This window comes from Rattus norvegicus, chromosome 3 (assembly GCF_036323735.1).
Source record: "Rattus norvegicus strain BN/NHsdMcwi chromosome 3, GRCr8, whole genome shotgun sequence".
Classification (NCBI taxonomy): Eukaryota; Metazoa; Chordata; class Mammalia; order Rodentia; family Muridae; genus Rattus; species Rattus norvegicus.
In genome coordinates, this window is record NC_086021.1 from 176698960 (window position 1) to 176722471 (window position 23512).

The 23512-nt window shown below is 52.1% G+C and overlaps 2 long non-coding RNA genes across 3 annotated transcripts; one reads left to right on the forward strand and one right to left on the reverse strand.

Moving 5' to 3' along the window:
• Window positions 1-5934: 5934 nt before the first annotated feature.
• Window positions 5935-21137, reverse strand: LOC134486209 (uncharacterized). The gene is made up of 2 exons (XR_010065052.1): window positions 7656-21137; window positions 5935-7455 (listed from the first exon to the last, which is right to left on the reverse strand). It is a non-coding gene; the product is annotated as an uncharacterized LOC134486209 (long non-coding RNA).
• LOC120101789 (uncharacterized) lies at window positions 13360-22917 on the forward strand. 2 transcript variants are annotated; one of them, XR_005502729.2, is made up of 4 exons: window positions 13360-13490; window positions 16571-16673; window positions 21063-21203; window positions 22793-22917. It is a non-coding gene; the product is annotated as an uncharacterized LOC120101789 (long non-coding RNA). The 2 variants fall into 2 exon arrangements; XR_010065053.1 differs by lacking the exons at window positions 13360-13490; window positions 21063-21203 and having other exon boundaries at window positions 16535-16673.
• The last annotated feature ends 595 nt before the right edge of the window (window positions 22918-23512 follow it).

The following is a 23512-nucleotide window of genomic DNA, read 5'->3' on the forward strand; positions in this document are numbered from 1 at the left end:
CATTCATTCATTCATGTGTGCACACATTTTATTATTCTGTGTCTGACTGCACACAGATGAGCACCTACTGTGTGCAGGATACTTACTAGGTATTGGTAAGGAGGCAGCCTGGCTCTTAGGAAATGGACTATCTCATGGGGCAGGGGGCCGGAAAATAGACACAGGTCAAAGATAATTTAGGGTGAAACGTCCTAAAGGTAACAGTGGGAGAGGGGATAATAGCAGGAAAAATAAAGATCCCTCAGGACGGGGAGGGACGGGGAGGGACGGGGAGGGACGGGGAGGGACGGGGAGGGACAGGGAGGCTGGGAGGACTTCCATGAACAGAGATATAAAGAGCGAGAGGGAGCCAGTTCAGAGGACACGAGCCTAGCACACAACAGCAAGTGCAAAGGCCCTGCAGCAAAGCCAGCTGTGTGCCAGGTGTGGTCAGGATAGGGGTGGGGAGGGGATGTGCAGTCTAGGGGACTAGATGGTGTTGTGAGGTGGGCAGACATGGTGGGCATCACACAGGGATGCACAAGTCCTAATAAGGGCCGTCAGGCTTGTCTTGAGCTTTTTCACGTCTTCTACAGAACATTCCCTGGTAGCCCTGGCTGAGTCACCTTGGGCTTCTTCTCTTGTCACTCACAGCCACATGACATCAGAGTCCCTATTCTCTGGAAACGGCAGCGATGGGGAATGTCTCTTTCCCCGAAATAGCCAGGAGTCGTGGGCTCAGTGTGGCACTGGGTACACAGCTGCGGAGCCCAGCACAGCGCCGCTGAGGGTAACTAGGGAGTTTCACCTCTAGACGTGCCTCACATGCTAACCCTGCAGCCAGCTGCTTGATGATTCCCTCAGTGAGCACCGAGGCTAGCTCTCCAAGAGGCTCGCTCTGCCAAGCTCTGGGGGAATGAGGCCTCTTTTCCAGGTGAGGTAAACGTGCTGAGTGGCAGGCGTCAGCTTTCACGGTGCCTCACAACCGTCACTCACCTCCAGTTCCAGAACGTACCCTGACCTAAGAGGAGCCTCTCCACCCCCTCTTCCAGCCCCCACCCCAGCCATTGCTGTGGGTTTGTCTCCTCTGGTGTTGTCTGGACCATGCTCCTGTGCAGAGGCCTCTAAGGCTGGCAGCTTTTCCACCTTCAGCCATGCCAAGAGCTTGTGGCGATCTTCTTGCCTCAGCTTACCAAGTAGCTCGGCTGTTTCTCGTCGACAGATGTGCCATCCTACAGATAAACCACACTTGGTTTACCCACTGGTCACGCAATGGGTGTTTGAGTCACACCCATAACTTGACCATGGAGAATGAAGAACGGCACCGTTAGGAACATTGCAGACACGTCTGTCTGTTTGTCTGTCTGTTCTCGAGACGGGTTATCCTTGAACTCCTGATTCTTCTGCCTCCCAAGTGCTGGGATCCCAGGCATGCACCACCATGCCCAGCTGGGTCAGGCTTTGGTTGACGCTCCAACCCCTCCGGTTCTCTTCTGGGTCCGTGTGTAGCTGCAGTTACAGGGCCCTCTGGTCAGTGTTGACATCAGGAGCTGCCAACTGACACCAATAAAAGCAGCCATGGTATCTATGTGTGATGACAAGGGCCTGAGGACTTGGGAGGCAGAGGCAGAGGCAGAGGCAGAGGCAGAGGCAGAGGCAGAGGCAGGGGGATCTCTGTGAGTTTGAGGTCAGCCTTTTCTACATAGTGAGTTCCAGGACAGCCAGGGCTACACAGAGAAACCCTGTCTCAAACAAATCGAAGCAGAACCCAAAACAAGACAAATCAAAACAACAACAAAGCAGCTGTGGGGGTGGGGAGTAGGGCTGGAAAGATGGCTCAGTGGTTAAGAGCACCGACTGCTCTTCTAAAGGTTCTGAGTTCAATTCCCAGCAACCACATGGTGGCTCACAACCATCTATAATGGGATCTGATGTTCTCTCCAGGTATGTCTGAAGAGGGTGACAGTGTACTCACACATATTAAAAAAAAAAATCAATCAATTAATTTTTTTCTTTCCTTTTTTTTTTTTTTTTTTTTCGGAGCTGGGGATCAAACCCAGGGCCTTGCGCTTGCTAGGCAAGCGCTCTACCACTGAGCTAAATCCCCAACCCTAATTAATTAATTTTTAAAAAGCAGCCATGGCCTTGGAATTCTCACAACCAGATAATAAGGAGGTCTTATGTTGACCCATTCACCAGAGGAGGAAACTGAGACCTCAGGGATGGGGCCTGTTCTTCTGGTGATGTGAGAGCCTCAGGGCTGCTAGATTCCAAACTAACTAAAAAGCAGAAAAGATATGAAGAGGAAGGAGGAGGGAGAGGGGAGAGGGAGAGGAAGAGAAAGGGAAAGGTGTGGGGAGAGAAGGAAGTTTGTCTTTAGGCCAGGCTCCGCCTCCTCATGTGCCACCTGCAGAGGAAGCTAAGGTCAGAGGTGAAAGTGTCAAAGGTCTTCACCTGTTCCCTGGCCTCTTCTGTCCCTTCCTGACAGTGACATGGGAAAGCTGGTTCACCTCTCTGGCCCTCTTTTCACATCAAACAGTGGGGTCATGTGTTTAACATTTTATCTTTGAGCCTGGGTCTCATGTCGCCCAGGCCAGCCTTGAACTTCCAATCCTCCAGAGCTCTGTGTTCACAGGCATGTGCCATCGAGCCCTGTTTGGCCGACTCCTCTGTGATACAGGAGGAAGCGTGGCCCCCCAACCCGATGCTCTTGGTTTGGGTGGAGCTGGGCACAGAGAGGAATCTGGAGGCCTCAGGAATCTCTCCATCCCAGTCTAAGGGATTGGGCGGGTGCAGGCCATGGGCTGGGAGGAACGGGCTGCCCTGTGGGAGGAAGTGATGACCACCTTAGAAATTCCATACCCGGCTGCAGCTGAATGTTCTGCATCTGAAGCGGGGAATGGTTTTCTCGAACCACCTGGACTCCAGGTCATCGAACGCTGCGGTGGCTGGGCCTGTAAGGTCCCCAGAACCACCGTGCACTTCACCCAGAAATACTAACTGTGACCTCATCACAAGCGGACTCCCACATTGTCGCTATGGGAGGGGACAGTGTGACGGGCGATGTGCCACAGGGAAGGCACAGTGTGGGTACTGGGTGCAGTCCCCAAGTCTCGTGCATGGTTGAGGCCTGGCACATCTAGGGCTCAGGGAGGACCACAGGGGATGGTTCTGAGCATCTGTTGTGTGCCAGGAACATGCAAAGCAACCTGGGAAGTGGTGCCCAGAGAGGTAGAGACATTTGCCAAGGTTTGCACAGCTAAGAAGCACCTGAGTGTGGCTCAGAACAAAAGTCATGTCATGCCATTATGTGTTGTTGTACTGGTGCATCTGTGTGTATTGAGGGTCAGAGGACAACCTTCAGGCGTCAGGGGTCAAGAGTCAGGGGTCAGGAGTCAGTTCTCTCCTGCTGAATGTTCCAATGATCAAACCCAGGCTTGTATGGCCAGAATTTTACCTACTGAGCAGGTCTGCAGCCCACACCCCCTGGAGCCTTGCTTATATGGGGAGGGGCCCAGAGCCCCCAGGAAGTATCTAGTATCTTCTTGCTAACTCTTAAACATGGTCTTCTGTGAGTGTCTGGGAACTTACTCAGGACTCTGGATGAAAGAAATGTCAGCTTCTCCATGAGATAGGAATAAAGTATCACTCATAGCAAAAAAAAAAAAAAAAAAAAAAAAAGAAAGAAATGTCAGCTCTGGGGCTACAACTTGGGGTCCCTCCTGCCTTGGGTCACCCAAACAGTCACATGTCCTGATTTCCCCTGTGAAGGCTCAGTCTGCCCCAGCCTGCTGCCTGGGACTTGCCTGACAAGTGCTGCAGTCAGCAACAGTACCAGTTCTGCTGCATGACAAGCATCCCTGCACCGAGGTCTCAGTCTCCAGCCCTGAAAAGTGAGGCCATCCTAGCACATCCTTGGTAAAGGGTCATGGGTAGGCAGGGCCATGAGTCATCCTGTGAACCTTCTGCCGTGGGAAGGGAGAGCCCCTGGCCACGTTGGATGGATGCTGGGCTGGAGGCCACACATCAGGCTGAGGCTGGCACGAGCCCAGCCGCCAGTACATGGCTGCAGAACCCGAGGCCAGACTCCTGAGTCACAGTTTCCCCGTTGTTGCCAAACCAGGCGGGAAACTGGGGAGCCAGGGTGGAACCAGGGAGGGGAGGCTGAGGGGAGTTGAGATCTCTGTCCTAGCCCTTGTTGTACAGGACAGATATAAAACTACCAGCCAGATAGAAAAGGGGCCCTGAGGTACAAGAGTGGAGTGCTGGCACCCCCAGGTTACAGGCAGCTTCCTCAGTCCTTCCTGTCTCCCAGCACCTCCCTCCCCATCAGCCACACGCAATTGTGCTTCACAAGTTTCTGTTTCGGGCACTTTACAACTGTGGTCTCTGGATCATCCCGAAGGGGCCAGCTTATTGTTACCCCAGAGCCGTGTCCTTGTCACCTGGCTCTTAAAGTATAACCTTCCTAGTTCGTTCCATGGCTTCCGACTTGTTCCATGCCTCTCCTTATCTGCCTGGATGGTACTGAGAACACACAGTGGTCAGGCCCTGCCCTGGACACCCATGACGGAGAGAACAGAGTAGGCTGGAGCCCACTCGATCCCCAGAGCTTCAGAACAGTCTGTGCAGGGACAAATCAGCAGGGAAAATGAAGGCAGTGGGGTTGGCCAGTGCAAAGGCCCTGGGGCAGGGTTGCGGCTGGCAGGATATGGGGGCAGCTGAGGCCGGTGTGTCTGGAGCTGGGAGGGAAAAGCAATGAGGTCAGCAATGGGGCAGGCAGATTGAGCAGGATTTGAGTCTTGATCTGACAGGTGGCAGCCTTGGGGGTCCTGAAAAGAGGGGCTTCGGAGGTACTAAAACCTGGTTAGATTTCTTTCTTTTTAATTTTGTTTAATCTTTTTTTTTAACACTCCAGATTTTATCCCCATCCTGGTCTACCCTCTTACTGTTCCACATCCCATACCTCCTCCCGCCCCCTGGCTAGATTTCTTTAGACTTGGGGGGAGGGGGCTGTCTCACACAGACATAGACACAAACACATAGACACGCACACAGTCATATATACAGATACAGAGACACTCACAGAGTCATGTACACAGAGACGCATAGGATTTGTCTCCTGTGATGGACATCCCCCATGATGGGCCTGTGGGATACTGGTCAGCACTCAGCCAGTGACTCACCGGGACTTGCCCTCATCTGGGACAATCACTGCCTCTCCGTGTCCAGACCGGATACCACCTCTGACCTGCAGAGGAGACAGGAGCTGGGCAGAAAAGGCAGAAGAGCCCTGGACTCAGGCCAGGCAGTGTGCAGGGACAAACCTAGGGAAGACCCCAGGCTTGCCACTTGCCTGTGACACCCTCCTGGACTGAGATAGCATTGGAAGGTCCCAGCTTCTCCGTTAGAGCCTCAAGCCCAGCTGTGGTGAGGTGTGTGGGTCCTCACAGTGTGTCACATCCACCCACTGTGTTTTCATCCTGGGCTCTGGTCTGTTCTAGCGTCTTCCATTCCTTTCTGTCTTACTTAATTGAAAAATATTTATTGAGCATCTATTATGTTCCAGAGAACAGGCTTGTTTGTTTGTTTGTCTGTTTCTTTGTTTGTGAGGTAGGATCTCATTAGGTAGCACTGGCTGGTCTGGAATTCAGCGAAATCCACCTGCTCCTGCCTCTCAAGTGCTGGGCCACCCCACCCGGCCTCACCGAGTAGCTTTTTTTTTTAATTGTTTACTCTTTGGTTTTGTTTTTTAGATAAAGTGTCTCTTGTAGACCAGATGTTCTCACTTTTGTTTTTATTTTGTTTTTTGTTTGTTTTTGAGACAGGGTTGATATTGTAGCCCAGGATAGCCTCAAACTCATAAAGTTCATTCTGCCTCTACCTTCCAAGTACTGGGATTAAAGGTGTGTGTTACCATACCCCAATGCAGGTGAAGGAATAATTACAGCTCTTTTTTTTTTAAGATTTTATTTATTTATTTAATGTATGTGGATACATTGTCCCTCTCTTCAGACACACCAGAAGGTGACATCAGATCCCATTACAGATGGTTGTGAGTCATCAAGTGGTTGCTGGGAATTGAACTCAGAACTTCTGGAAAAGCAGTCAGTTCTCTTAACCATTGAGCCATCTTGCCAGCCCAAAGATTTATTTATTATATATGAGTACACTGTAGCTGTCTCAGACACATAAGTAGAGGGCATCAGATGCCATTACAGATGATTGTGAGCTACCACGTGATTGCTGGGATTTGAACTCAGGACCTCTGGGAGAGCAGTTCGTGCTCTTAACCACTGAGCCATCTCTTCAGCACCCATAACCACAGCTGTAGAGGAATACAAGTCCCGTCCCCAGGAGCTGGTGGCAGTCTGGAAGCCGAAGAGAATGTTCTTACCCTCCAAAGTGGAGAGCCAAAGGAAGAGGGACAGGTGCTTCTCACGGTGAGTGAAGGCCTCAAGACCATTGAGCAGAACCCTGAAGGGAGTAGGGAGGAGGAGGGAGCCCTGCAGACACCCGAGGGACAGGAAAAGCTTCCAGACAACGAAAACAGCAAGTGCAAAGGCCCTGGGGCTGGAATGTGCCTGATGTGTTCAGGGAACATCCGGAAGGCTCGAGTCAGAATCCGACCACTAAGGGGCCAGCCAGGACACGGAGTGGAGATATGTTGCCCGCATGTTTCCCACACGTTAAAGGCTTTCCAGGATCAGCTTGCCTTTTCAATCAGCCCCAGCAGCCAGCTCACCACTGAGGATGTGTGGACAGGCAGAGGCCGGAGCTGGACCTAGACACATGGTTGGTCAGGCTTCCGGCTTCCTTCCTGACCTGGTCAGCTGTCCAGGCCTAGGACCGACGCCATTCAGTCCTTCTGTCTTCCGTTCAGCACATCCATTCATCCCCGACTACTCCTTGGCTGTGAAGTGACAAATGGCTGCAGGAGGGTTAGGCTGCCTGCGGGAGGCTTAGCGGTGTGATCAGTGGGTAGAGTGTTGGCCGGGCGGGCATGCGCACAGCCCCGGGATCCCCAGGGCTAAGGAAGCTGATTGTGCGGGTGCTGCACACCTATTAGCAGAGAACTGGCGAGCTGCAAGTTCGGGGTCAACTACGCCACAGGGGGAAAAAAAAGATTATGGTATAGTTGGATGTGGTGGTGCACTTCTGTAATTCCAGTAGTTGAGAAGCTGAGGCAGGAGGATTATAGTGAGTTTGAGGTCACCCCCATCTTAAAAGAGCAAGAACAGTTGTTGCAGAGCTGTCCGTGCACACCCCTTCCCCACCCCATGTGGGCACCTGTGGTCCCTGAGGCCACGCAGCCGCAGCCTCATTCCAGTTGGTCCTGCTGGCCTGGCAGGTGGTCCTGTCTCTTCGCCTGTGTGAGGGATGCAGGTGTGACAAATGCCAAGCACCTGGCTCATGTCACACAGGGACATTTGGCATCGGCTCTGGCTTCTCATTTCCATCTGAAAATCCAGGGCCCTAAAAGGAAAGCGCCTCTCCTGGGACCGTCCACCAGGAAGTGGCTGACCCCAGACTCGAGCCTCCCAAACTCCTCTCCCCTCACAAGGCCTTGCAAACTGATTCTGGCCCAGAGTGAGCACTCCTGGGCAGGTTTAGCTGAAGGAGGCCTTCGGAAGCTCAATGGAGCCCCGGGAAGTACCAGGGGCTTAGCCACTTACTCAGGATGCTTCCTCTTGTGAGGCCAGCAGCTGCTATCCCTTCCCCTGCATTCGGTAGTCAGGTACTCCAGGGCCTGCAGGTGCTCCACGACGACAGAAGGGTGGGGCAACAAGGAAGTGGCTGTTGCCATGGAAACCAGACAGTCTGAGTAGGGTTGGGAAGCTTGTGGGCTATGACATTTAGATAGTTCAAGCCTCATCGGGGTCAGAGGGGTCCATTCCTCACCCTCGTCCCTCAGGGGCTATGGCTTGGCCTTAGGTTGCCAGGGGTGTGGTCCCTGCCTGTGGGCTGTCAGAGCCATGGGATCTCTGGGCAGCTTGGAGAAGTCCCCAGTGCCCTGAGTGCAGTGTCCTCTGGGCCACACCTGGGGAGGTGCACGAGTAGAGCAAGGAGGGGCTGTAGGAGAGTGGGGCAGGACAGGACCAGCTGCATGGGAAACTCATCTCGCCCAACCTACGGCACCACCAGGACCTTAATGGCTGAAAGCCTTTCTTCGAGAAGCCTCTGCCAGCCTAGTGGGTGTCAGCCCCAGGCCAGCGGAGGCTGGTACCTGTCGCAGCAGGTGTCTGTGCCCACCTGAAAGTTCCAGAATGTGACCAGGAAGAGGGGGCTCCGGAAGAAGCTAGCTCCACATTGGTGGTGATGACACACCTTGCTCCTGTCTGTACACCCAGTTCCCAAGGCACAGGCTGGAATACTGTTGACACACCATCAAAATTTGCAAACAAGCCGGGCACAGTGGGGTACGCCTTTAAGCCTAACACTTGAGAGGCAGAGGCAGGAAGATTTTTCTGTTAGTTCAAAGTCAGCCTGGTCCAGGGAGCAGGCTCCAGCTTTCAGGTCAGCCAGGACTATGGAGAAAGACTCTGTCTCAAAAAGATAATAAATTAATAAATTCATAAATAAAATGGATTTGTAAAATAAGCCAGGTGTGATGGTTCAAGTGTGCCTCAGGAAGCTGAGGCAGGAGGAGAGCTTTGAGTTCTAGATCAGCCTCAGCTGCAGAGTAAGACCCTTTGTCATCTCAAAAAACAATAATTGTAAAATAAAATTTTAAAAAAAGCATAAAACATGAGTTGCACAGATCCTGGCTTACCTTCATGAGGGAAAGTCACTTTATGAACAAAGAAACTTCGCACAGAGAGGTTTAGGAATTTGCCCAAGACCACACAGCTAGCAAGTGGTAATCAGGACTTGAACACAAACTTATTTGGAAAACTTTGCCTTCTTATTTCACTTTATTTTATGCATGTGTGGTGTGCATGTGTGTGTTCATGTGTGTACATGTGTGTGCATGTATGCTTGCAGTGTGTGAGACCAGAGGTTGACATCAGGTTTCTTCCTTGGTCACTTCCACTTATATATTGAAGCAGGGCTCTCTCCGGCTGAACCTAGAGTTCACCTTCGCCTGGTTACCTTGTCAGCCTCCTCGGGAATCCTCGTCTGTGCCAGCCCTCTGAGTCCTGGGGTTACAGGCTGGGTCAGCTTTTCCTCCTTCAGTGGGTGCTGGGGATTTGAACTCTGGTCCTCATGCTTGTCACTTAGACACTTGACCCACTTAGCCATCTCCCTAGCCCTTGTTTAATTAATTTACTAATTAAATTTTGAGATTTTGGGGATTCAGCTCATATACATACAGCCACTAAACTAGATAATATCGCTGATGCCAAGAAGTGCATGCTGACAGGAGACTGATAGAACTGTCTCCTGAGAGGCTTTGCCAGAGCCTGACAAATACAGAGGTGAATGCTAGCAGACAACCATTGAACTGAGAATGGGGTCCCCATTGGAGGAATTAGAGAAAGAATTGAAGGAGCTGAAGGGGTTTGCAACCCCATAAGAACAATACCAACCAACCAGAGCTCCCAGGGACTAAACCACCATCCAAAGAGTACACATGGACAGACCCATGGACCCAGCTGCATATGGAGCAGAGGACGGCCTTGTTGGGGCACCAATGGAAGGGGAAGCCCTTGGTCCTGCTAAGGCAATGTAGGGGAATGTCAGGGTGGGGAGGCGGGAAGGGTTGGGGGAACACATTCATAGAAGAAGGCGGAGGGGGATTTATTTGTGGGAAACCAGGAAAGGTGATAACATTTAAAATGTAAATTTAAAAAAATCCAATAAAAAATGTTAAAAAAAAAAAAAGAAAGAAAAAGAAAATGCCATTATAGACTGTGTCCCGGTTAATTCTTTGTCAGCTTGACACGGGCAAATGTCCTCTGGGAAACATTAGTTGAGGAAATGTCCCCAAGTCTGGTCTAGGGCATCTTCCTAATTAACCGTTTGATGTGAGAGCGTCCGACACACTGTGGGTGATGCCACCCCTCGGCAGGTGGCCCTGGATGGCATAAGAAACCAGACTGAGAAAGCCTCGAGGAGCAAACCAGTAACAAAACATGATTTCTGCATCAGCTCCTGCCTCCAGTTTCCTACTTCAAGTGCTTTGCCCTGACTTCCCTGGATGACGATTTTAAGCCGTAGATGAAATAAACACTCCCACGCCTCCCAAAAAAAGTCTTTTTTGCGATATCCTGGAATTCCCTCTGTAGACCAGGCTGGACTTGAACTCAGATATCCTCCTGCTTCTGCCTCTCAAGTGCTGGGATTAAAGTCGTGTATCATCCTGTGATCAAGCCCAGAGACTAAACACTCTATCACTGAGCTATACCCCTGCACCCCTGCACCCCTGCACCCCTGCACCCCTGCACCCGTTTTTACTTTTTATTTTGAGAGAGTCTCACAAAGTTACCAGCCCTTGAACTTCTGATTTTCCTTCCTCAGCCTGTGTCGTCAGGAATCTATGGACTGCTGGGCAGGCATTCACATACGCTGTCTTACTGGTTTGTGTCTCTGTGTCTAGTTTTACCTGGCACACAGTAGGTGCTCCATAAATATTTATATAAATTACAATCATCCTGAGAAGTTGCTTTGGCTCAAGCCCCAGTTTACTCATCCGTGCAATGGGTACACTGCAAGACCACTCTGGTATCCATCCTACATGGTTGTTTGGGGGTAGTGAGCTTTAAGGTGATTGAATTGTGTCCAGTTCTGGTCCTTCTAGCTGTGTGATCCTGGGCTTTCTCTGAACCTCCAAGTCCTCATCCATGGGATGGGGGTCTTTGGGTCCTGGGACACTGAATCCTCTCAGATCTCTTTGGGTGGACAGCAACTGACTTAGGGCTGAAGCTCCTGAGGTGATGCCTCTTGCCCTCCATCCACCCTTACAGGGTCCCAAAGCAGCCATTACCCCAGAATCCTTCAGGCTTCCTGGGTCTGCTCCAGAGTCCATGCTGTGCTGAACTGTCCAGGGACTCCCAGAAACCTCTGAGGTGGACAAACCTTCTGGCTTCACATCTATTAAGACTAACCTGGGCATCCCACGCCTTCTGAATGCCAGGCATCTTGAGAGATGGGAAGCCTCGAGGTTATCAACATGCTGACGGGGAAACAGAGGCTGCCCTGTGGATGCTTCTCCTCAGCCTCCCTTTTTCCTCTCCTGCCCGCTCTTCCTCTCAGCGTGGATCTTACTCCTCACAGCATGTGCCCCACCCCGACCCCCGTGGTCTTTTTACATCTGAGCTGACATCACTGTTACTTTGCTGCCAGATTCTCTGTCCCCCAGACGAACATCAGGTTGGCCTTGGTCATGGCTCCACAAATCCCTATCTATCGAATGCACTTGGACACGCATAGCTAAATGTCAGTCCATATACGGTAGGCTTCAGCAAAACTGCTAGACAAGGTGGAGGGACGGGAAAGACATGCGGTCTTGGGTTCAAATTCTGATTGCTGTGTGAACTTGGGCAGGTGCCCTGACTCTTCTGTTTGTGAACTTCCACCGCCACAATCGGAGACTACTGTGTTGCTGGCAAGCAGAAGACCCTGTCCTTGCAGCGCTCTCTCTCTCTCTCTCTCTCTCTCTCTCTCTCTCTCTCTCTCTCTCTCACACACACACACACACACACACACACACGCCCCCAGAATTGAAGGGTTCCAGATGGCTGGGATGTGAAGCTTCTGCTAGTGGCTTCTTCAGGGAGCAGGCAGGCCAGCTGCCACCTGTGCATCCACCCCAAGCTGTCGCTGCACCTGCCCAGGTCACAGAGATGAGGGGTGAGTGTCTCGGAGAACAACCTGCCATGGTGCCCTGTGGGTGTGGAGGACTTGGGAGGAGACCACAGGACCTGCCTGGACAGCTGGGGGGAGGAGAGGTGGGACAGATGCCGGACAGGTGCCGGCAGGTGTCCACAGGCATCTCCCAGCATCGCCCCTAGGGAAGTGCCCTCCTGTGAATGCCCCAGAACCGGCCCAGCTTGTCAGACACCTGCACGGGTAGCTTCTTGTCCAGAGCCAACACAGGTGTAGCTGGGGGTGGGGCTGGAAGTTAGGAGTGGGATTGGGGGCAGGGCCTAGGGAAGTCTGGTCCCCTGAATATTCTGTCACCTCCGTATCCTGTTCCCTCATCCATAAGGGAGCTGCAGGCAGGCCTAGTGAGTGAGCAGAGGCCACACCCTGGTAGGTTTTCCAGGCACACGCATGTGGCCGGGGTGGGGGTATGATAGTGCTTTTAGTTTCCTACAGGTCTGTCTCCAGATCTGCATTCTCCCCCACCTCTCTGGAGGGGGATAAAACGGGGTGTCACGTAGCCTCTCTAGGCTGGCCTCGAATTCACGATGTTCTGAGAGCACCTTGAACTTCTGGTCCTCCTGCCTCAGCCTCCTGGGTGCTGGGACCACAGTCTTGTTCCATCACACCCAGACTAAGGTTTTATTTTGCACTCAAGAAGCATTTGTTGAGTACCTACTGTGTGTCAACTAGGAGCTGGGGCTGGTACTGGGGGCGTGAGGTCCCTGGACTGAGGAAGAAGGAAGGAGAGACACAGGCAGACACAAATCCCGAGAGTCTTCAGCCTGGGGGTGAAGAAAAAGAACGAGACCTGAGACGGATTGACGTTGGTCGTCAGATGGGGCAGAGAGGGCTACTCTGCTCCAGGAGGAGGATAGAGCACCCTGTACAGAGTGGTGGGGAGCACTGGAGGTGGTCCTGGGCCAGCCAGGGTAACACGGGTCAAGACAGAAGTGGACATACACTCAGTTTCAGGACCCACCCCCAACCCTAGCATCTGCCTGAGGGGCTGCTCTGTTCCCAGGAGCCAAGGCCAAGGGCCAAGCTGGAGGAAATGGGGCTGAGGCCCAGCAGCGGACTCTCCAGGGACAGCTAATATCTCTGAGTGCCACTGACAGGACACAGCCCTGGGTGGCAGGGTGGGGGCCGGGCGCTCCGTAAACAGCCAAGGCTCTCGTAAAACTGATCAAAGCAGCAGGCCTGTCCCAGCCCAGGCCACTTCCTGCAGGGGCCCAAAGCCCCCAGCTTGTGGGAGGGATGTAAGGGGGACCCAGGAAAGCCTTTTTCTGTCAGGAGGCTCTCTCTGTGTAAGGGTAGGTCTCTGAACCTATGAGGCCTCTGGTTCCCGGCTTGTCTTACAAATCTGGATTTCGGCAGCCCCTGGACAGCCTGTTTCTGGAACAGAGGTGGTGAGGGGGTATTGGAACACAGCCCTATTACTTTGTGACCTCAGGCAGTGACACCCCTCCCCCACACCCCTGTCCTCTGCTGGAAGAAGGGGAGGTGCTATCCACCCTCTCTAGAGGCCTCAGGCTGCAGAATCTTCTCATTATGATTTCCAATTGCAGTTCATTAATTGTTGGTAACAGCACTGACCCGGCCCTGACTAGGTGGAAAGGCTGGGTCCTCACAGTGAGGCTTAGGGATGTGGTACCCACAACAGGCAGGGACTGAGGGAAGATCCTTCTCATCCCCTCAGAGTGGAGGTGAGAACTCTCTGGGCCTGACTCTGGTGTGCCTGTGCCTCAGCCTGGGGACTCCGGGAACCCTGGGGTGTCTCAACAGAACTTGGGGCCCCTCCTCCTTTCCGTTAGGCATGATGGAGAGAGCTGAGGCCTGTGATGTGAACACAGGCCTGTGATCCCAGCTACTGGTGGGGGCGGAAGTAGCCTGGAAGGTTTCAGAGCATCCTGGGTAGCTTTTTTTTGAAGTCCTACCTCTAAGCCAGGTATGGTAGCATCTCTGTATGTGTAGGCTGGGGGCAGAAGCAGGAGGATTGCCAAAGGTTTGAGGCCAGCGTGGACTCCACAGTACCAGGTCTGTTGAGGCTGATTAGCAAGATTTTGTCTCAAGAAAAAAATAAAGGAAATGACTGGCCATGGTGGGAGAGGCCTTTCATCTCAGCCCTCGGGAGGCAGAGGCAGTTGGATTTCTGAGTTCAAATCTAGCCTGGTCTATAGAGTAAGTTCCAGGCTGGGCTACATAGATTCTGTCTCAGAAAATAACAACAAAAACAAAATAAGAAAGAAAAGAGGAGAGAGAGAAAGAGAGGGAGAGGAAGAGAGAGAAGGGAGTTGGGGGGGAGAGGAAAGGCCTGGTTTTAAAATAAAACCTGTCAGGCGGTGGTGGTGCATACCTTTAATCCCAGCACTAAGGAGGCAGAGGCAGAAGGACTTCTGTGAGTTCAAGGCCAGCCTGGTCTATAGAGCAAGTTCTAGGACAGCCAGGGCTACACAGAGAACTCTGTCTTGGGGGGAAAAAAAAAACAGACAAAATAAACCTAAAAAGACAGGAAGGAGGAAGGAAAAAGGGTAGGCAGGGACTATAACTTGTTGGTAATAGCTTGGGGCCCTGGGATCAGTCCCCAGCGCTACAATCCCAGGAGAATGGAAGTGGCCAAGTGCCCTCCTGACAGCTGGGATATTGTGGTAGCTCCCCTCCCCCATCCTCCTGGCCCTCCCTCTGTGCCCTCCAGTGTACATCGAGTAGAAAAGCTAAGTCAGACCACATCTCTCCTCCGCTCAGAGCCCACTCTGGCTCCTACCCGATCCACAAAGCCAGAGTTCTCAAAGCTCTAGGCCCAGTGTAACTAATAAGGCCCCAGCTCTGTCCCCAGCTCCTGACATGTGGGTCTGTGTGGGAGGCAGGACAGGACCCGGAGCTCAGGGCAGTGGGTGCTGGCACCTAAAATGGTCTGCAAGGGTGGGCAGAACAAAGCTACAGAGCCTAGGGTCACAGCAGCAGGGACCTCGGGACAGGGCAATGACTGATGCCCACTGTGCACCTACTGTGTGCCAGGCCCTCCCTTGAAATATTCGATGGTGAAAGAGGAAGAACCTTGAGTGGGTGGACAGATCAGCCTTCTGGGATCTGCACAGTCGCCCACTATGGGAGGAACCCACGCCCCCAAGACCAGATAACAGATGTTTGGTGACAGAGCCATGGCCCTGGCGGGTCTGTCCTCTGTGTATGAGCTTGGTGTTCCATTTCCCTCAGTAAAGTGTGGCCACAGCCCATGCCACAGTTTCTCTCTGTGGGACCAGCGACTGGCCTCGCTTCACTTTTAGAACCTCTAAGGGGTTTCCCTGGTTGTGGGGAGGGGCGTCTTTTGTTTGTTTTGAAACAGGCTCTCATGCTGCCCACGTTGGCCTTGAATTCATTGTGTGTGGGAGGTGAGCTTTCTATCTTCCACCTCTGTGGGCCCCCGCCCAGGAGATCCGAAGTCTGTGTCCTCCCACCATGCCACCCCCCGCTACCCTGCATCGCCATTGCAGCCAGCCAGTGAGGTCCAGCAATAAATCAGTCGCAGGTTGACCTCCTTTACTGAGGGGAAACTGAGGCGTGAGAGGAGAAGAGCGGCCCAGGGAAGAATTTGAAACCATTTGCAGAGGTCCTGGAATTTGAGTGCGTGTGGGAGGGAAGGGGGTGTGGGAGGAGAGGGGGAGGGGGGGAAATGTGGAGCTCGAACCGAGCACCTCTTACTTGCTGAGCAAGCTTTCTAACTCTCAGCCGTCCTCTGCCCCCTGACCACTGACTTCTCAGAGCCCAGCCTTCCCCTCCCCTTCTTCACTAAGGTCACAAGCAGCTCAGTGGAAGAAACATGAAAGAGAAGGCTGGGCTTAGAGGGCCACCGCCACTGCCCCAGCTCACACAGCCCTGGGTAGTGGGGCTTGTTCGCCAGTGTTTCGACAAGTGGTGAGGAGACAGGGGCCAGGAAGGGCAGGCCCTGCCTGAGGTCAGGCAGCCCTCCTGGGCCCTGGCTCAGCAGAAGCTGGCCCAGAGCAGGAGTCCTGACTCAAACTTCTTCCAGAGCCTTCCCACGGCCCTGGTGGGGGTGGGGGACCACTTGGCATTTCCTGTTTGTTTGGGCAGGGCCCAGGCGAAGCCTGAGGGGATACACAGGGATTTCATGGTCCTGTCACTCAGGAACTAGGCCTCTATCCAGAAGGCAGGGGCCGGGTCCCACATCCTGGGTTTGATTCGCTCTTGCCCGATTCAACTGCCTGTCTCTGTCCCCACCTCTACCCCAGACTCCTCACCTCAGATTTCTGCAGTCTGGGGATTTACCATCCAACAATCCAATGAGCTGACCTCAAACCCCTGGGAGGCCTCAAGGCCATGAGCACTGCTTCTCTGTGCCTCAGTTTTCTTCTCTGTTAAACAGAGTCGTTGTGAGGATGAATTGAGGAGTTGTGTCCACATAGCATTTAGGGAGTTGTTACCCAAACAGCGGGTCCTGATACTGACCTAGCATGCTGTTTCCCAGATAAGAAACAATGGCCTTAGGAGGGGAAGGGAACACACAGCTGGCAAAGGCCTGTCCACCTCCAGCCCCTAAGAGGCCATGTGATGCCAAGCAGGTATCCTGGTGATAACCAATACAAGAACGTTAAACTCCTGCCCTGCCATTGGCTGGCTGTGTGGCTGGCACACTGCTTACTGTACGTCTAATCCTCAGTTTTCACTTCTGTAAAATGGGAGGAAACTAACATGCGACCAGGACTTAAAAGAACTGGTAAGGCAGAGCCTGAGCCTGAGCCAGTGACTCACACAGCATTCTTCCCAGGAGGAGGCATAGTCTGTGCCCTGGGTGGCCCAGGCAGCTGGAGGAAGCCCCCATCTCCAGCCCACCCCAGCTGGCTTTGTTGGAGAGGCAGCACATCCACAGGGTGAGTGTCCTGTTTATGCTCCAGGGTGGCCCAGCTGACAGACCTTTCCCGCCCTTCCCCCACAAGGCTGTTCCTCAATCACGGTGGCCTCTCCCAGTGCCTCCCTCTAGACCCTGTCGTCACCTTCCACACCTGCACCTTCGTGTTTCTCTCCCTGGTCCCTCCCAGCCCCTCAAGGTTCCATCCCCACTAGATTTTCTTTTTATTGACTCTCATTAGCGTCTAAAACAGCATCTTTTAACAGATTAAGCACTCCATAAATATTTGCCCAACAAAAGAGGTTACTGTTTGTACTATGGTTGTGCATGGGGAGCAGGAGTCAAAAGCAGAGACTGTGCACGCTATGGAAGCATTCCCTAGTGAGCTCCACCCCAGCCCTGTAGACCAGGCTGGGCTTAAACTCCCAGAGATCCACCTGCCTCTGCCTTACAGGTGCCGGAATTACAGGTGTGGCCATCACACCCAGCGACTTCCTTCCTTTTTGAGGCAGGTCTTGTTGAGTTAATCTATTTACATTTTTTTTCCTTTTCTTTTTTTTCGGAGCTGGGGACCGAACCCAGGGCCTTGCGCTTGCTAGGCAACCGCTCTACCACTGAGCTAAATCCCCAACCCCAATCTATTTACATTTAAAGTTAGTCTTATGTCATGCCAGTTAAGTGTTCAAATGAATGAATGAATGAATGATCCAACAAGCTCCGGGATGGGTGGAGAGTGAGGCTTTCCCCAGCTTCCTTGGACTATCCAGGTAGAAAAACGTGCAACTTAGCTGGGAATGCTGGCCGACACCTCGGTATCCCAGCACTCTGGAGGCTGAAGCAGGATGAGTGCTAGGAGTTCAAGGCTACCTTGGGTTATTTACGGTTACATAACCAAAAGGCACCTGGTAACGCAGGTGTGGTGGCTCGTGCCTGGGTCCCAGCACTCAGGAAGTCGAGGCAAGAGAAAATAAACCTGCTGGTGGTGGGCAGGCGAAATCTCCGAGTTCAAGGTCAGCCTGGTCTACAGAGAGAGAACGATCCAGGATGTCTGGCACCACAGAGAGAAACCTTGTCTCAAAAAACAAAAACAAAAACAAAAACAAAAAACACAGTTCAAAATCATGGTCAGCTACATAGTGAATTTTAGGTCAGCCTGAGCTACAAGGGGCCCTGTCTCAAAACAAAACAAAACACCCCAAAATCTGCACCACCACAAAACAAAACACAGGAAACACCTTTCTTAGCCCCCAACTCCTGCAATTGCTTGTATCACAGCCCTTGACTTCGAAAGGCCTTGTTTACCTCATCTACCCCTGTGTGTGTGTGTGTGTGTGTGTGTGTGTGTGTGTGTGAGTTGTGTGTGTGAGTATGTGTGTGAGTTGTGTGTGTATATGTATAAGTGCATTTGTATGGGTGGGTGTGTATATGTGTATGTGTGTGTATGTGTGGGTGAGTGTGTATGTGTGTATATGTGTGTGTTTGTGAGCGTGCATATATTGTGTGAGTATGTCAGTGTGTATATGTGTGTGTGAGTGTGTGTATATGTATGGGTGAGTGTGTATGTGTGTGTATATGTATATGAGTGTTTGTATGGATGTGTCTATGTGTATGTGTGTATATATGTATATGTGAGTGTATATATGTATATGTGTGTATATGTATATATGGGTGAGTGTGTATGTGTGTGTGTATGTGTGTAAGTGTGTGTGTGTGTGTGTGTGTGTGTGTGTGTGTGTGTGTTCTTCATCCTGCCTGCATAGCCAGCAGCTTCAGGTTGGTGTCCCTGGATCTGGAGTGCAGTTGGCTGTCCCAGCTTCCCCTGTGACCTGGCCTTGGCCTTGCCTTTCCTCTTAGCCCCCAGTTACTTCCTCACTTGTAAAGCTTGGGTCCCAGCGGCTGCTTCCTACCTTGTCTGCTGAGAGAACCAGGCGAAGCAGCTGGGGTCAAAGGGCTCGGCCCAATGCCCAGTTCTGCGTGAGCGCCTGGCCAGAGCCAGAACCCGCCTCGCTGTGGCCTCAGTTCCTCCTTTTGTAAAGGAGACAGAGCAGCATTTCCTCCTGAGAGAGCCGGGTCTGCTCCACCCACACCATCCTCTTCCACTGCAGAGAAGCATGGGGCTTCAGAGAGGCTGACCACCATGAGGAGAGAGGAACATCAGCTCCATCCCCCCAACACGGGGAAATGGGGTTCCTTGGAAAGCAGTGAGCCACAGGCGCACCATTCCCACGCACCTGCCATTTGGTCAGACTGGGGCAGCTGGGGCCCTGGCGGCCAGGGGAAAGGTGCATGGCCCTGGGGGATCCCAGCAGCTTCCGAGATATTTCCTGATGCCTGCCTGGAAGGCCCTTGCTCCCTCTTCGAAGAGGAGAAACCCAAGGCCAAGGGGCGTTCCCACTGGCCACCCGCTCCCAGGAGTGGCGACTGTCTTCCTGCCTCTGCCCCAGCTTTGCCCCTTCTGGGAAGGTTCTTCCTCTAGTGGCCTACAGATCTGCCCCCTTCCCAGTCAGCACGCATACGTCACTTCCTCAGGGACCTTCCTGACCAGGCACTTGCTCAGAGCCTTGAGGGTTTCCGCTTTCATAAGGAGTGTCCTGCTCAAGTCGAAGGTCTCCTTCCCTGGAGACTTAGCCCCAGAGCTCTGTACCTGAGCTGGTGCTCGCCTGTCCTGTGGGGGTTACCCCTGCCCCTCTCTGCACCATCCACAGCTGGGCTATTGCTTAATCTACACCGTTCTAAGAACAGGGGGAGTCTGTTCTGTACACTGTGGAACCCCTGGGGCTATGAGTAGTCCCCAGCACACAGTAGGAGTTTAGCAGTTATTTGGAGGGGGAATACATCGCTACTATTACTTTGTTCCATTTCTTTCTTTCCTACTTATTAGAGAGGATCTCATGAAGCCTTGAACTCCTGATCCTCCATGTTGGGATTACAGGTGTACACAACCCCTCCCAGGAACTGTTCAGTTTTACCTTTTCCTTTTTTGGTACTAAGAGACAGCTGTCCTGTTTGATGACTCAGGTGTGTAATCCCAGCACTGGAGAGACTGAGGCAGAAGCATTGCCAGAAGAACTTTGAGGCCAACCTAGGCTACATAGTAAAGTTAGCCTGAGCTACATAGTAACACCCTGTCTTTAAAAAAAAAAAAAAAGAAAAAAAAGCAGGTGCCATCTGGTTCTCCTCAGAATGGTTGGTAACAAAGTGACAGGCAGAGTCCTGCCCAAAGCCCTGAGTTTCTAGTCCTTAAAAACAACCACTGTCAGGGAAGGCACAGAGAGGGAGGGGTATCCCATGCTTGCTAGGCTGTCAGAAAGGGTCTCTGGCAGAGACTGGGACTGGCCCAACTACCCCACCCCCAGCTGTCATAACTGTGGGCAACTGGAGTTGCCAAACTCCACCACAGCTGCGTCACCAAGGGCCAGAAGGACCCAAGGCAGAGGGGGACTGGGCAGGGCCCACACCCAGGCTGGCTTCAGCCACAGAATTAGCCGAAGGCTTGCTCCACATCCACCGTTAGTCACTCTGCGGCCGGGCTACGTGGGCACTGGCTGGAATGAACTCTCTTTGGACTTGCAGCAAAGTTCGGGAATGGTGTGTGAGCTCCCACACCCCCATTTCCCAAAGGACAGAAAACTGTGGACCTGACAAGGTCATGGGAACCCTGAGATTTCCCCTGCCCCTGTGACCCCCTCCTTTCTTCTCTCCATAACCTGTGTGTATGCCTTCCTGGATCTCTGTCTCTGTCTCTGCCTCTGCCTGCCTGCCTGCCTATCTGTCTGTCTCTGTCTCGATGTGGTGTGTGTGTGTGTGTGTGTGTGTGTGTGTGTGTGTGTTTGTGTGTGTGTGTGTGTGTGTGTGTGTGTGTGTGTGTGTGTGTTCTGGACCAGTCATATCATCCCGAGCCCCAGTTTCCCTATCTATAAAATGGGACGATAATAGTCCTTACTTTGGAGGAGTGAGCTGGGAGTTCAATTATCCTTTGTGAGCCGGTATACACACGGTCACCTGTTGGCCACCAGGGACAGCCACAAGTGGCAGACAAAGATGGCAAGTTTGCCTTCTTTCCTAGTTTCACTTTTTTCTTTTGAGACTAGGTTTCTCTATGTAGCTCTACTTGTCCTGGAACTCACTCTGTAGACCAAGCTGGCCTCAAACTCAAGAGATCTACTGCCTCTGCCCCTGAGTGCTGGGCCGCCACTGCTGGCCTTACTCTTTTTCTTTTTTCCTGGATGTTGACCACAATAAGGACCAAAGGTTCGGCCAGGAGGAGCCCAAGAGCCAGGCCATCCGCTTGCGGCTGCCAGTCAAGCTGACAGGCTTCTGTCCAGACGAACCAACTCCACCTTCAATCAGGATGTGCTGGAAAGGTTATTTATGAGCTGCACTAACCGGCCACCTCTGTCCCTGTCCCCAGTGATCCAAAAGATGAAGCTTCCTGGCCACTGTTGTTGTGGGGACCATTACAGAGTCACAGATGTTGTGCGGATTCTGGAAGTGCCCAAGCTGAGGGGGGGTGCACTGCGGGTGCGAACGTGGCGGATCCTCAAGGCTGGGGGTAAGATCCTCACTTTTGACCAGGTGGCCCAGGAGTCTCCCAAGGGCTGAGGCACTGTGCTCCTGTCTGGTCCTCAGAAGGGCCGAGGGTGTACTGACATTTTGGCAGGGCCCCAGGAACCCCACACAGCCATACCAAACCCTATCTATGTTGGTTCCAAGGGCCAGGAGTTCGAGAGTGCCAGAGGCCCAAGGGCCAGTCAAGGCTACAAAAAACTAACTTTGGATCTTGCTGTTAACAAAAAAAGCTTTGGATGTTGAAAAAATATTTTTTATATAAGTACACTGTAGCTGTCTTCAGACACACCAGAAGAGGGCATCAGATCCCATTACAGATGGTTGTGAGCCACCATGTGGTTGCTGGGAATTGAACTCAGGTCCTCCAGAAGAACAATCAGTGCTCTTAACCGCTGAGCCAGCTCTCCAGCTCTCTCTCTTTTTCTTAATGTATATTCGTCCTGTTTTAAAAATAACGAAAAGAAGGTGGCGGTGGTGGCGCACTCCTTTAATCCCAGTACTCAGGAGGCAGAGGCAGGCAGGTGTCTGCGAAGACAGGAAGGTCTAGAGTAAGTTTCAGGACAGCCAGGGCTACAAAGAAAGTCGCTACCTCAAAAATAGAAACAAATAAACAAACAAAAACAGAAGAGAGAGAGAGAAAGAGAGGGAGAAACAAATGCATCTCAATCTATTTCATTTTTATTTACAAACAATATCTGTAGCTCAGGCTGGCCTTGAACCTTTGACAGCCAGCCCTCCTACCTGAGCCTCTTCTATTCTGGGATTACGTTCTTGAGCCAAGCCATCTGACAAAGTACAGCTTTTCCTCTCTCTCTCTCTCTCTCTCTCTCTCTCTCTCTCTCTCTCTCTCTCTCTCGGTTTACTTGTTTTATTTTATGTGTGTGTTTTGCCTGCATGTATGTGTGTTCACTGTGTGTGTGAGACCAGTGCTCCCAGAAGCCAGCAAGGGTGTTGGAGTCCCTGTAGTCTCAGATAGTTTTGAGTTGCCATGTGGGTGCTGGGAATTGAACCCAGGTCTTTCACAAGAGCAGCCAGTGTTCTCAACCATTGAACCTCTCTCCAGCCCCTTTTTAGTTTTTGAGACAAGCCTTCATCACCATGTTGCCCAAACTGTCCTCAAACTCATAATCCTCCTGACGCAGGTTACACAGAGCTGAACTAATGGTTCTGGTCCATTCTGCTTTTGCCTCCTGAAGGGTTTGCCCTGCAAACCAGACCCAAAGTACCTGCTTGTTCCAACCCCACTGGCATCTGGAAGGGTGGTTGTGTGGAGTGGATGGGGACTGTGGCCTGGGGGACAGGCCTGACAGGCTGTGGAAAGGGAGGGACACCTGCCGGGTACAGTGCACACTTTATAAATCCTTTGTGACAACTGCTCCTTCAGACCCCCTCTTCCTTCCCTGAGTGCTCCAGGGCAGTGACCCGTGGGTCAGGTCAGGTTAGGTCCCCACACCAATCCGTTCACTAACTCTTTGTATTTCTGGAAGCCAGGGCATTCTAAACAAGCCTTCTACCATCAACTACGTCCTACCCACTCCCCAACCCTCTGTCTCTTTTCTTATTTTGAGACAGGATCTCACTGCATAGCCCTGGCTGGCCTGAAATTCCATAGGCAGACCAGGCTGGCTTCGAACTCACAGAGAGACACCCCCAGCCAGACCCCAGCTGACGCTGAGATTAAAGAATATACTACTCAACCCAGGCCTCTGCAGACTTTTTATTTATTTATTTATTTATTTTGGTTCTTTTTTTTTTTTTTTTTTTTTTTTGGAGCTGGGGACCGAACCCAGGGCCTTGCGCTTCCTAGGCAAGCACTCTACCACTGAGCTAAATCCCCAACCCCCAGACTTTTTTTAAATTTATTTATTTATTTATTTATTTTTGGTTCTTTTTTTCGGAGCTGGGGACCGAACCCAGGGCCTTGCGCTTCCTAGGTAAGTGCTCTACCACTGAGCTAAATCCCCAGCCCCACAGACTTTTTATTTTGACACAGCTTTTTATTCAGTTGTCTAGCCTGATCTAGCTTCACTTTGTAGCCCTGGCAGGCCTTGCTGCCATCCTCCTGTTTCAGCATTTGGCAGACTGCATTACTAGGTAGTTAAATGACATGCCAGGCTCTGCTGTAGGCCTTAGGACACATGAACAAGGGGCAGGGAAGAGTCCTTGTAAAGGCAGCATTATCAGGGATGGTCAAGTTTACCTGTTTCCTAACGGAGGTGCTGGCCAGAGGGGAAACTGGGCTTCAGCTGAGGATCAGGCTGGAGATGGTTCTGTGTGTATGTGTGTGTGTGT